This window comes from Macrosteles quadrilineatus, unplaced genomic scaffold, assembly GCF_028750875.1.
Source record: "Macrosteles quadrilineatus isolate MER2022 unplaced genomic scaffold, UCM_ALF_1.0 Scaffold_3__2_contigs__length_128488019, whole genome shotgun sequence".
NCBI lineage: Eukaryota > Metazoa > Arthropoda > Insecta > Hemiptera > Cicadellidae > Macrosteles > Macrosteles quadrilineatus.
Genome location: NW_026542596.1, coordinates 27,065,621 through 27,076,564, shown reverse-complemented (window position 1 = coordinate 27,076,564; position 10,944 = coordinate 27,065,621). Strand labels below are relative to the sequence as shown.

Below are 10,944 nucleotides of genomic sequence, written 5' to 3'. Positions count from 1 at the left end.
AATCAATTATAACAGTACTAATCTAATGGTAAACAAATAATATATATTTAAATACTAGTATCCTCTCCAACTACCAGAAAAACAATTCAACTACTTGAGGCCTAAACAAATTAACAGAATCATATTATACTGTAGTATCTGTAGTATCAAAAATATTTCAAGTATTGTGACCATACTGTCGGCTACTCTTTGGACCACTTGAAAACACTCATACCTAACAAGCACAGTTAGCTCAGAGGTAAGGCGTGAGGCCCACAAGGCGAAGGTGCCAGGATCGAGACCCGTTTGGGCCAAATAATTTATATCGTGTTTTTTTCCAAAATTAGTTTTTATGAACTACTAGCTAGCCCGACAGACGTCTTACACTGTCCTAATGTGGTTTTATGTCAAATGCTCGTTCATTTTCAAGATGAGCTCGTTCGCATGGCTCATAATCACGTCTTGGTTGAAGTTCGTTCGCTACGCTCACTCATCTTTAGGTTGGAGCTCGTTCGCTGCGCTCACTTGCCTTCAGGTTAGCTCGTTCGCTACGCTCACTCACCTTTTGGTTGCAAATTAGCTGTTGTCATAAATAAAATAAAATAATAGTACTGCACCCGGTTGGTAAACCTATTAAATTTGTAATGCTATTGAACACCACAAAATAAAATTCTTTGAATGAACCAGCTGTTAAGGTTCTTTAATTCCATTTAAATATATGAGTACTCATAAGGTTAACATGGGAAACTCCATAGCCACTGGGGCAGAGCCCTTTTGACAGATCTGCACCAAACTTCACACAAACCATCCTTGAATAATGCTTAATAATACCTGAAAGTTTCATTACAATCTGTAGAGCGGTTTCGGAGTCCATAAAGGACAAACAAACATACAAACAAATATACATTGGATTATATATATATAAATATATAGATTTAATCAATTTACTCAACTGATAATAATGCTTTTCATACTAAATCCTTATTATTTTGTATTTTTTATGTTTAGGCCCAATGGGTTGGTTGGCCCTTCCGCAAAAATTGGTTGGTTGGCCAACCGTAAGACTTAGTGCCAAAACATACCGTTGGCCAACAATCGACAGAAACGTTGGGCCAACGATTTTTGCTACTTGGGTATGCCCGTGTGATATATTTCTTTATGTTGCACCTTTGGCAAATTAAGTTAAAACACAAAATACTTTTTCCACAGTTCCACCTGACAAAGTGGGCTTCCTTGCACTGATTATAGTAGGCCTACGCCAAGTAGCTAATTAATGCATTTACTTACTTTTGCTGCACTCATTTTACTTTTGCCACACAAATTATTTTTGCCACACTCCAGTAATCCAACCAAACAACACAAAAAGTTTAGTTTTAGGCACGTAATACGTGTAGGGTCTACGCTTAAAAAAAGTTGGCAGAATTTAAAGACTCTACGACTACGATCAGCTGATGCAGTGTTTTTCTTTTCGTTCAACGCCTGGGTTTAACCTAACCTAAAAACGTGTTGTGGTGTTTGAAAGACTAATTATTTCTATGCTTTATAGTAACTGTAGAAAAAATAAAACATCGTACCCTACACTAATGTTACACAAATAAAAATAATTATTTCCTACAGTCACCCGACAAAGTTGGCTCCCTCGTACTGTTTATAGTACAGAAAGCTGCTAATTGCTGCATATTTATACTTTGTCGTACGGTTTTTACTTTGCGGCACATCAGGATTCCAACGAAACAACACAAAACAGCGTGGTTCTATTATGCACGTAATCCGTGTACGCTTGGAAATAGGTTGGCAACACTTAAAGATAATAATATTATGAACAGCTGATTGACTATTATAACTACGATTTAACCTGTCATTTCGTGTTAATATAGTTACGGTATTTCTGAACTTTCTGGACTTTTCTTTTAAACGTTTTTAAAACATTCCTACGATCTTAATAAACAACAAAATACCTTTAAAGCATTTTTTTAGGCGCTGAAACCACTTCAAATTACAAAAACATACGGAACTATATTCTCAAGTCGCGGAGCACATTTCTTGCCGAGGATAAATAGCGGAGTGATACGGACCGGGTACTACTTTCTCTAGGGCACCTATTTGTGTGTTGCCAGCTGAACCTAAAAACGTGTTGTATAGTGTTTGAAAGACTAATTATTTACAATATGCTTTATAGTGACTGTAGGAAAAATATAATGTGTAACACGAGTGCAAAAGGCCTTTGCTGCACTCGAGATCATTCCGCACTCGCCTGCGGCTCGTGCGTAAACATTGCTCTCGTGTGCAGCAAAGTGCCACTTTGCCCACTAGTTATACAAATAACTATTTCCCACAGTCACATGACAAAGTGGCCTTTTTTGTACTGATTATAGAACAGAAAGTTGGTAATTGCTGCATCTACTTACTTTTGCTTTACAGTTTTCTTTTTTGCCCCACACCAGTATTCCAACAAAACAAACAAAACAGCGTGTTTTTATTAGGCACGTAATACGTGTACGCTTGAAAATAATTTGACAACGACAAGGCGAGCAGTCCGGAGTGTGGGGACTGTTAATGACGATTAGATTAAGGTGTCTGCAATCGTAAAATGCTATGGGAAGGGAGGAAAACAGGTCCGAGACGTAGGAAGTGGTGAAGGAAGTAGGCAAGGTGAGCAGTCCGGAGTGTGGGAACTGTTTATGACGATTAGTCTGCAGTACAAAAATCCGTGACGTAGGAAGTGATGAGGGAAGTAGTACTGTAAATATAAGCAGTCTGGAGTGTGGGAACTGTTTATGACGATTAGATTAAGGTGTCTGCAATCCAAAAATGCTAGATGAAGGGAGGAAAACAGGTCCACGACGTTGGAAGTGGTGAAGGAAGTAGTAAAGGCGAGCAGTCCGGAGTGTGGGAACTGTTTATGTCGATTAGATAAAGGTATCTGCATTCCAACAGGTCCGCAACTTAGGAAGGGGTAATGGAAGTAGAAAAGGGGAGCAGTGTGGAGTGTAAGAACTGGAAACAGTTTATAGCAGTTAGAATAATGTATCTGCAGTACTGAAATGCTATGAGAAGGGATGGAAACATGTCCACGACAAAGGAAATGGCGAAAGAATTAGTAAATGCTAACTACAGTGCGGAGTGTGGGGAATGGATTCATGTATCTGCAATACTAAGACTGCTTTCAGAGTAAACTAATGATTTCCCCCGAGCAAAGCTCGGTCCCCAGGTACTTCCTTTTAAATATGAAAAATCACAAGGTTAACATGGGAATCTCCAGAGCCACTGGGGTGGAGCTTGAAATCCCGAACAGAATAAAAACTACTTAGTTTCCTTATTTAATGCCCAAAGAATCGGTGTACCGAATTTCAGTCTCCTAGGTAAATGGGAAGTGGGAGAATTAGCGATGAGTGAGTGAGTGAGTGAGTGAGTCAGTGAGTCAGTAAGGGCTTTGCCTTTTATATATTTAGATAATTTATAAATAAAAAAACATTTTTAAAACAAAACGTTTTCAAACGCACTAAAAAGTAGAGAATAACTTATAAATATGTGGAGAGTATAAATACTTGTAAGATTTAAAACGAAAAACGTCGGTTGCATGCAATAGATAATTTGCAATTACCTTTACCTATTGAACTAATGCATTATTATCAATTGCATGCACCGCACGTTTTTCGTTTTGAATCTTACAAGTATTTATACTCTCCACATATTTATAAATTATTCTCTACTTTTTAGTGCGTTTGAAAACGTTTTGTTTTAAAAAGGTTTTTTTTGTTTATAAATTAATTTCTACTTTTTAGTTTTTAATGTGTGTGGATGTTAAATCTATTTCAAGCATCTATGTCAGATTAATACAGAGGCATGTGGGAAATCTATAGTTTATTTTAATTTCTTTTATATATAATTATGTATTAGATTGAATGTATGGCCTACATATTAACTATAAATGTATAACAATCTATTTAATTTATTGTTTACTTTATAGAATACTAAATAAATAACAATTGGCATTATTAACAAACACCTTTATATCTGCAATCATATTGTTTATCTTTATTTTGAAATGTTTGTTTGTATAAAGAATCTCTTGAGAGCATAACCTGTACCTCTTAACCTCTGCTCTTCGAACTGTTAAATTTAAGTATTTACAGCTGACTTACATTAATTGTCATATTTACATTCTTTCAAAATGTAAACATGGACAATTTTTAAAAGCCCATGGGGCGTAGCTCAAGGGAAATATGAAAATTAAATTACATAATACTAGCAACAGAGCCCGTTGTGGTTAAATACAACGGTCTCTAGTAAAGTAATGGTTGTGAATTCCATACACCATTTTACTCACTAATATTAATAGTACAGATTAAGCACATAACATAAGAATCGCACACTTAACATAAGGAATTCACTTTAAACACAAATGCAAATTGTTGACAACAACATTCAATCAAAGAAAAATCAATTAAATAACAATATAACAATAAGCTGTCAAATTATTAACACATGTTTCGTATGTTTAGATTGTGCATAGTGGTAAACCAATTATTACCATCTATAAAAATTATTGGGTTTTCTTTTCCGAGTCGGGTTAAAGGTATTCTAACCGACCGATTTTCATAATTTTGACCTTAAACTAAAGGTATCGACGCACCACAGATTTGCCATCAATCATCGGCATTCATTTTGACGTATATTTCGAGTTATGCACAAAATGCGTCCCTGTACATTTCTTATAGGAGTTAAATTTGTTTTTTTTTTCGAGTTCGTTAGGCTCTTCTACCAGCCCGATTTTCATAATTTTGGTCTTAAAATATAGCTATGCAAGCACATATTTGTCATCAAGCATCATTATTAATTAATCTAATTTAACAACAAAATATAATTTTTTTTTTGTTTTTTTACTTCAATTAAAGATGTATTCCAGCAGTTCTAATTACATTACCCTATATGTTTTGGTCTAAAAATATTTAATTAAATACCAGCTTTCATTTGAGCTATTAATTAGAAGTGTGTACCACAATAGGTCTACCAATATGATTTTAATACTATTTAAATATTCATCCAAAAGCATTCTTCATGTTATTATATTCATCAAAAAGAAGAATAACCAGTTAACATAGGAACAATAACACCTATGACGGACGGTATACGAAATATGTTATTAATTGAATTTTGTAACGATACTAACACAATAGTCATAATTGTTTCTACACTTATTTATTACTCATTAAACAAAGCTAAATACTCACATTATTTATAATTTCACTCTGTCGCAGTTAGAATTATCGTAAGCCTTTGAAGCAACCGTCGATTTCGACGGGTTTCACTTGGTTTAAAATAATAGTTCTTAAGCACAGCAACGCGCACCGGGAATTAACTGCTTAAAAAAATCACACTTTCATAATTATTTTCAAATCTACATGGATAAGGATTGTCATTGTCCTATTAATTAATAAAATAGGTCCAGTACCCCCAACTGTAGATTTAGTTGTACAAATTTTTACAAAAATATCTCTAATTCAAGATTTTCTAACAACTATAAATTTGGAGGCTGTTTAGCTTTTTTTCAAATAACTTTTAAATTGTGAGGAAATCGACCAAAGTGAAAGGTGATGTTCTCAAAGATAAAAAGACTTCCTACAAATTACTTCTTTAAATCTCTTCTTCAATCTTGTATCTCTTTAAATCTTCTTATTTTAAGAAATACACATTTCTTGAAAATACTCAATAAAAGTAGCCAAAAGTCTAAAAATAGAAACTTGAAAATAATAAAAAAATGTTAATGTATTTTTGTTATTTTTTACTTTTTTATCACAAATTATAATTATTTGGAAACCTACACGAATTAGGGTCTCCAACTAACCATTAATTAACGAAATCGGTATTTAAATCGCTAATGAATCACTAAAGACTGCTGTACTTTTTGATGTACACAATAAAATGAGCTGTAAGTTAGGATACCCCCTTCAGTATTTTTCATTTAAATTTAATATCTCATTTGAAATATATTAGTTATTGCTCAACTAATTTTAAAAAGCAACCCACTAAACAAAAAAATATAACTCCGGTACAAGATTGAATACTTTGTTCTAAAATAGGTCCAAACAAAGTTAAAGCGTCATGGGCTGAACTCTGTATAAACTGAGATAATGGAACGCGTGCATTGCAAGTAACGCCTTCAGTTCGAGACGGCAATATGATAACAGCATCTGTTTTGCCTATCCAACCCCTTATTACTAAATACTATTGCCGACTAGGCCTACAATGTACAATACTTATAGGTTATAGTCAGTGATACTACACTATAAAATATAAATGACGAACGATGTAAACACGATCCCTCAAATCCTACTGGATACTCGATGTATTGCCATGAAATGTAAAAAATAGACTCTTTAAAACATCTTACATATTACACGTTCACTAATAAACGTTCTTGAGAATTAATTGTTGTCAGGGTTCAATTTTTCGACTTCAATGTTTCTACGATAGACATGAAAGATTTCTTTCGTCTGATTTATGCCTCTGTGTATTTACAAACCACCCAGTCGGTATTATTTTGCCACTGGCATTTTAATTATGATTACTAACCAGTGGCGTTGCTTGGTTAAATTCCAGGGGGGGAGCCTCAAATTTGCCAACTGCTTAACATAGATTTCCCAACTATTTTTTATTTTAAGAAATCAATTTCCGTACTATTTTAAAAAATCTACAAATTATTACTACACTGCAGTCACACTCAATTCAGTATTTATTAACTTCATTACCAAAACATATCTAGTTTTACATATATACAAAATTACTCAATTCAAAAAACGTCTAAAACTTCAACCAACTCATAATGAAATTTTATGACTTCAAAAAATTTGAATAAGTATTGTTTCAAATCCAAAAAACTTTACAAACCATTGTGGTAGCAGCCCAGTACAAATTAGTATCGAAAAAAATATTTTATTACAAAATAATGAAATTAAAATACTTTTAGAAGTTGATATTAAGATCAACATTTTAACTTTCATAAAACTTACAACTAGGCCTAAACAAGTTTGTAATGATGAAATATTAATTCAGTGTTGTGAATAATATTATTCTAGTCTAGAAAAGAATAAACCTAAAAAATAAAACTCGTATGAAATAAAAACGATCAACTTGGTTGATAATAAACTTATACATACAATAAAAATTGTAACCTCCATCTTCATCAAACTAGAACTTAGACAAAAATCCAACTTAGACGTGAAAGTCAAACTTCAAATTTTAGGTTTTGTTTTGTCCACGTAGATCTGTTTCAGAGTGATTAGTTGATTCATTTTTGTAAATACTTAATTAGGAACGATAAATAACTTTGGTAGATTTTTTAAATATATTCAGAGAATAAATATTTTATTTAGGATATTAAAAAATACGAGTTTTAAAGGTAATGCCGATACACAAAACCTATCTTTAATGTTATTTTAATCTACTTATTAGCAAGTACTCCTGTCAGTTAGCCTGCTCCAAATACTACAAAAAATAGTATCATGCAACTGGCGTGAAAAATATTTTTGAATTTCTTTTAAACACTAACAAACAACATAATTGAACTGAAGAGCTACATGGCTTTTGAAAACTAAAATACCCCCGCCGCAGCAAACCTGCAGACTAAGCGAATTTCCATTTGACTGATTGGATTTACACTGAAATGTCTACTTAAAAATATAACATTAATTCCCTATTTAAATAGAATTAGTTTAACAAGTACTTAGGTTTGCTGCATCAGGGAGGGTAAAACAGTTTTTTTTATGTTAATAGTTAATAGGAAATAAAAACATTTTCCAAATTTGATCAAAATATGTTCATAAACAAGCAAACTACAACAGTTTACTTATTCTCCATAAGAATAACATGGGAATTTTAAATTTACAATTTTTTGGAATTTTCTCCGTAACCATTAGGCGCATAATAATGCTTCAATATACTAAATTATTTGTTTTTTTAAGCTCTACAAAGTGGTTTGGAAAGAAATTGCTAAATTTAATGTTTTTTGGGTCCAAAATGGGAAAAACCTATTTTTACCCCATAAAACCCCCCGTAAACCCCCGTTCCCATGGTCCGATCAAGCTGGATCGCGAACTCGTTCGAATAAACGTAGGTTTACACGTTTGTACCAAATTTCATCAAAATCGGATCATTTTTGCTTGAGTTATCGTGCTAACGGACACACACATATATATATATATAAATATATAAACATATAAATATATATATATATATGAATTTGAACGGATGGTGTTTTTGGCCTCTAGGGACCTCAAAACGAAAAAAAAATCGGTCCCGCGTCCAGGTCTTACCATGAGTACTACGGTAATAGCTTATTCCCTATATGGGAAATTCGCTAAAATCCAAACTCGCAGTCTCGCAGACGAATCATTCATAATCATCAACACAGGACAGGATCAAGGTAGCCAACATACGTCCAATAAGGAACAAAATTTCTCGAACAAACTAAACCACTAATTGATATCTTAAAATAGGCGTGTTTAGCCATGGTTTAGTCTAGTTTGTTTAATCAAAGTTAAATAAAATCAAAGAAACATAAAGTTTATTTGTCCAAGTCAAAGAAATTTATCTTTGATGGATTTTAGCAAATATTTAAATTTTATTTAGTTTAAAAATGTATTTTTCTTGTATCTGCCTTCCCAACTGTCCCAACTCGTGGCAAGGAAATTCCCAACTTTTCTCATTCCCAGATTCTGGGGGGAGAGGCTCCCCCCTACCCCCCCCCCCCCAAAGGCGACGCCCCTGATACTAACAGATAAATAGCATAAGTTCAGAGTTAGGAATGTTCTCTTCAAATCCTGTACGATTAGAGACATATTCCTTGAATCCAGCGTGGAACCACGCGATTCTTTCATACAAATGCCATCCATGTTCAAGGGGCAAACGGCTTCAACAAGCCACCAAGAGTTGTCGGGAATGTGGATCAGACGAAAATAGAAGATAAGAAAACTCACGCCAATCTGAGGCCTGAGTAACCTCCAAATATTAATTTAAAACACTCAGAGCTCACGACTAGTGAGGGTGTGTGTGTGTCTGTGTCTGTGTGTGTGGTAATTTATGTGTATCGGTGAGCAATGTGCCCCCTCCTTCGGTTCCCTTAGGTAGCATGTTGCCCGGTAGAGGCGCCACTGTAGTGTCGGCTCCCTTTCCCCCTACCAAAGTTCAGTTTGATCGAGACCCCGGTTCGTGAGAGTGAATGAGTGTCTGTGAGTGCTGTGTTGTGTTTTTGTGATCAAACCACTCTTTTCCCGCGCACTTATGATACTTTTTGACTATTTTAGTGCAACGTGTGAATTTTAGGTAAGAGGTGACTCACAAGTATCATGTAAAGGGTAAATTAAGTTAACATATTTCTAAGTCTGGACCACTTTTTGTTGCTACTGGGTTTGAGGGATCAAGGTTCGCTGAGTATGTGCTTGGCTGGGAGGATTTTCTGGCTGGAACTCAAGATTAATTTAAACATTTCTTTCAACCCAAATAATTAGGGTTGACGTTGACGTATCTATTGTAACATTGCATGTATACTGTACAGTTGACACAGAGGCCTCCAACAATTAGTTAAATACTGTAAACAATACATAATGCAGCCCATGTAAAGTTACTTTAATTACAGTGTTTGTCTCTTTCAAAAATCATTCAAGCTTTGGGTGACTAAAGAGTGAAGAGGATTTAAAGCTCATCACAGGACCAAGCAGCCCCAGTGGATTTTCTACCAACCGAAATATCACCATAGATTCACCTCATCCTAGACTAGACATATCATGCCTAAAGAGAATGTTTGTATTTGATTATTTCAGCATCAATTTGACCTACTACTGTACCTATCCAAAAAAGTTCGGTTTTTTAATGACGGCGTCAGGCGATTCTTCATTGCGTCACTACTGTACTATAAAAGATATAGGCTACACGAAGAGAGTTGGAAATAGTGGTTGCAGATGCGTCCAAATTGGGGCTTAGAACTCTTTGTTTGATCATAAAAGTACATCGTCCAAAAACTACATATGCAATGCATTTCGCCTAATCACAATAAAGCCTAATAAATTAAAATATCAAAAATATTTTATGATAGAAGTTGTGGTGAACCTCGGATTCCTATAAGGTAAAATAGCCTACCCATTCTCTCTTGATAGTAGTGAGTGCGGTATGCATTACGAGAAGAAGAAGAATTCTGATTGCTCAAGAGGAGGTGCGAAAGAAGATTTGTAAACAATTTCCCACAATTTGATGAAGTTGACGTATCTAAAGAAGGGGTCAGACTTAAATAGTAAATAGTTCTCGTGGTTGATGACCAAGGGTAATGCAAGGGAAAACATTTTGAATTATGTGGTTATGTTTGTCTGGCTAAGATTGAAATAATGAAAGGTTGTGGTAATTCAGAAGGAACAAGAGAGAAGTCGGGGGTGTGTAATTGTCAGTGGCGGAGGCGTCGCGGGGGGTCGCACCTGTCTTGGGGGGGGGGCGAGGAGTCTAGCCTAGAGCGAGATTGGGGTTGTTTACTGTCTGGTCCATTACACCCTGGAGATATACCCTTTCTGAGGCTCTGAGTTACACCGGGCACACCTGACTAAGGAATCACAACATGCTTGAGCCGACTTTTGGTACTCCGTTCAAACAGCCGTGGCACCTAAAGGATTAGGAGAACCCATAGAAACCCTTGGGGCCTCCTAATCCCTCAGGTGCCACGGCTGTTTGAACGAAGTATAGTTTCTACCTTAGTGTTTCGGCTAAACGCGCGTTTATACATGATTATATAGTTTGCATACCGTACAGGAAGGACAATTTGATTCCACTTCAATCTTAATCAGCGACTATTGAATATTGAATTCTACACTGGAATCGACCCTTCGGTCTACATGTTTACGTATGAACGATCATCTAAGAATAAGTCACACACACACTTGCAGTTGACATTGTAGTATTAGACTAAATCCTTCAGTTGGT

The 10,944-nt window shown here is 35.0% G+C and overlaps 1 protein-coding gene across 1 annotated transcript in view; it reads left to right on the top strand.

The window, feature by feature from the left end:
- The first annotated feature begins 9,160 nt into the window (after positions 1–9,160).
- The window catches only part of LOC128990674 (protein bowel), a 33,899-nt gene continuing 32,115 nt past the window's right edge, over positions 9,161–10,944 (top strand). The window contains exon 1 of the mRNA XM_054413180.1: positions 9,161–9,303. The gene's annotated coding sequence lies outside the window, so the exon portion shown is untranslated. The remainder of the gene's footprint in view (positions 9,304–10,944) is intronic.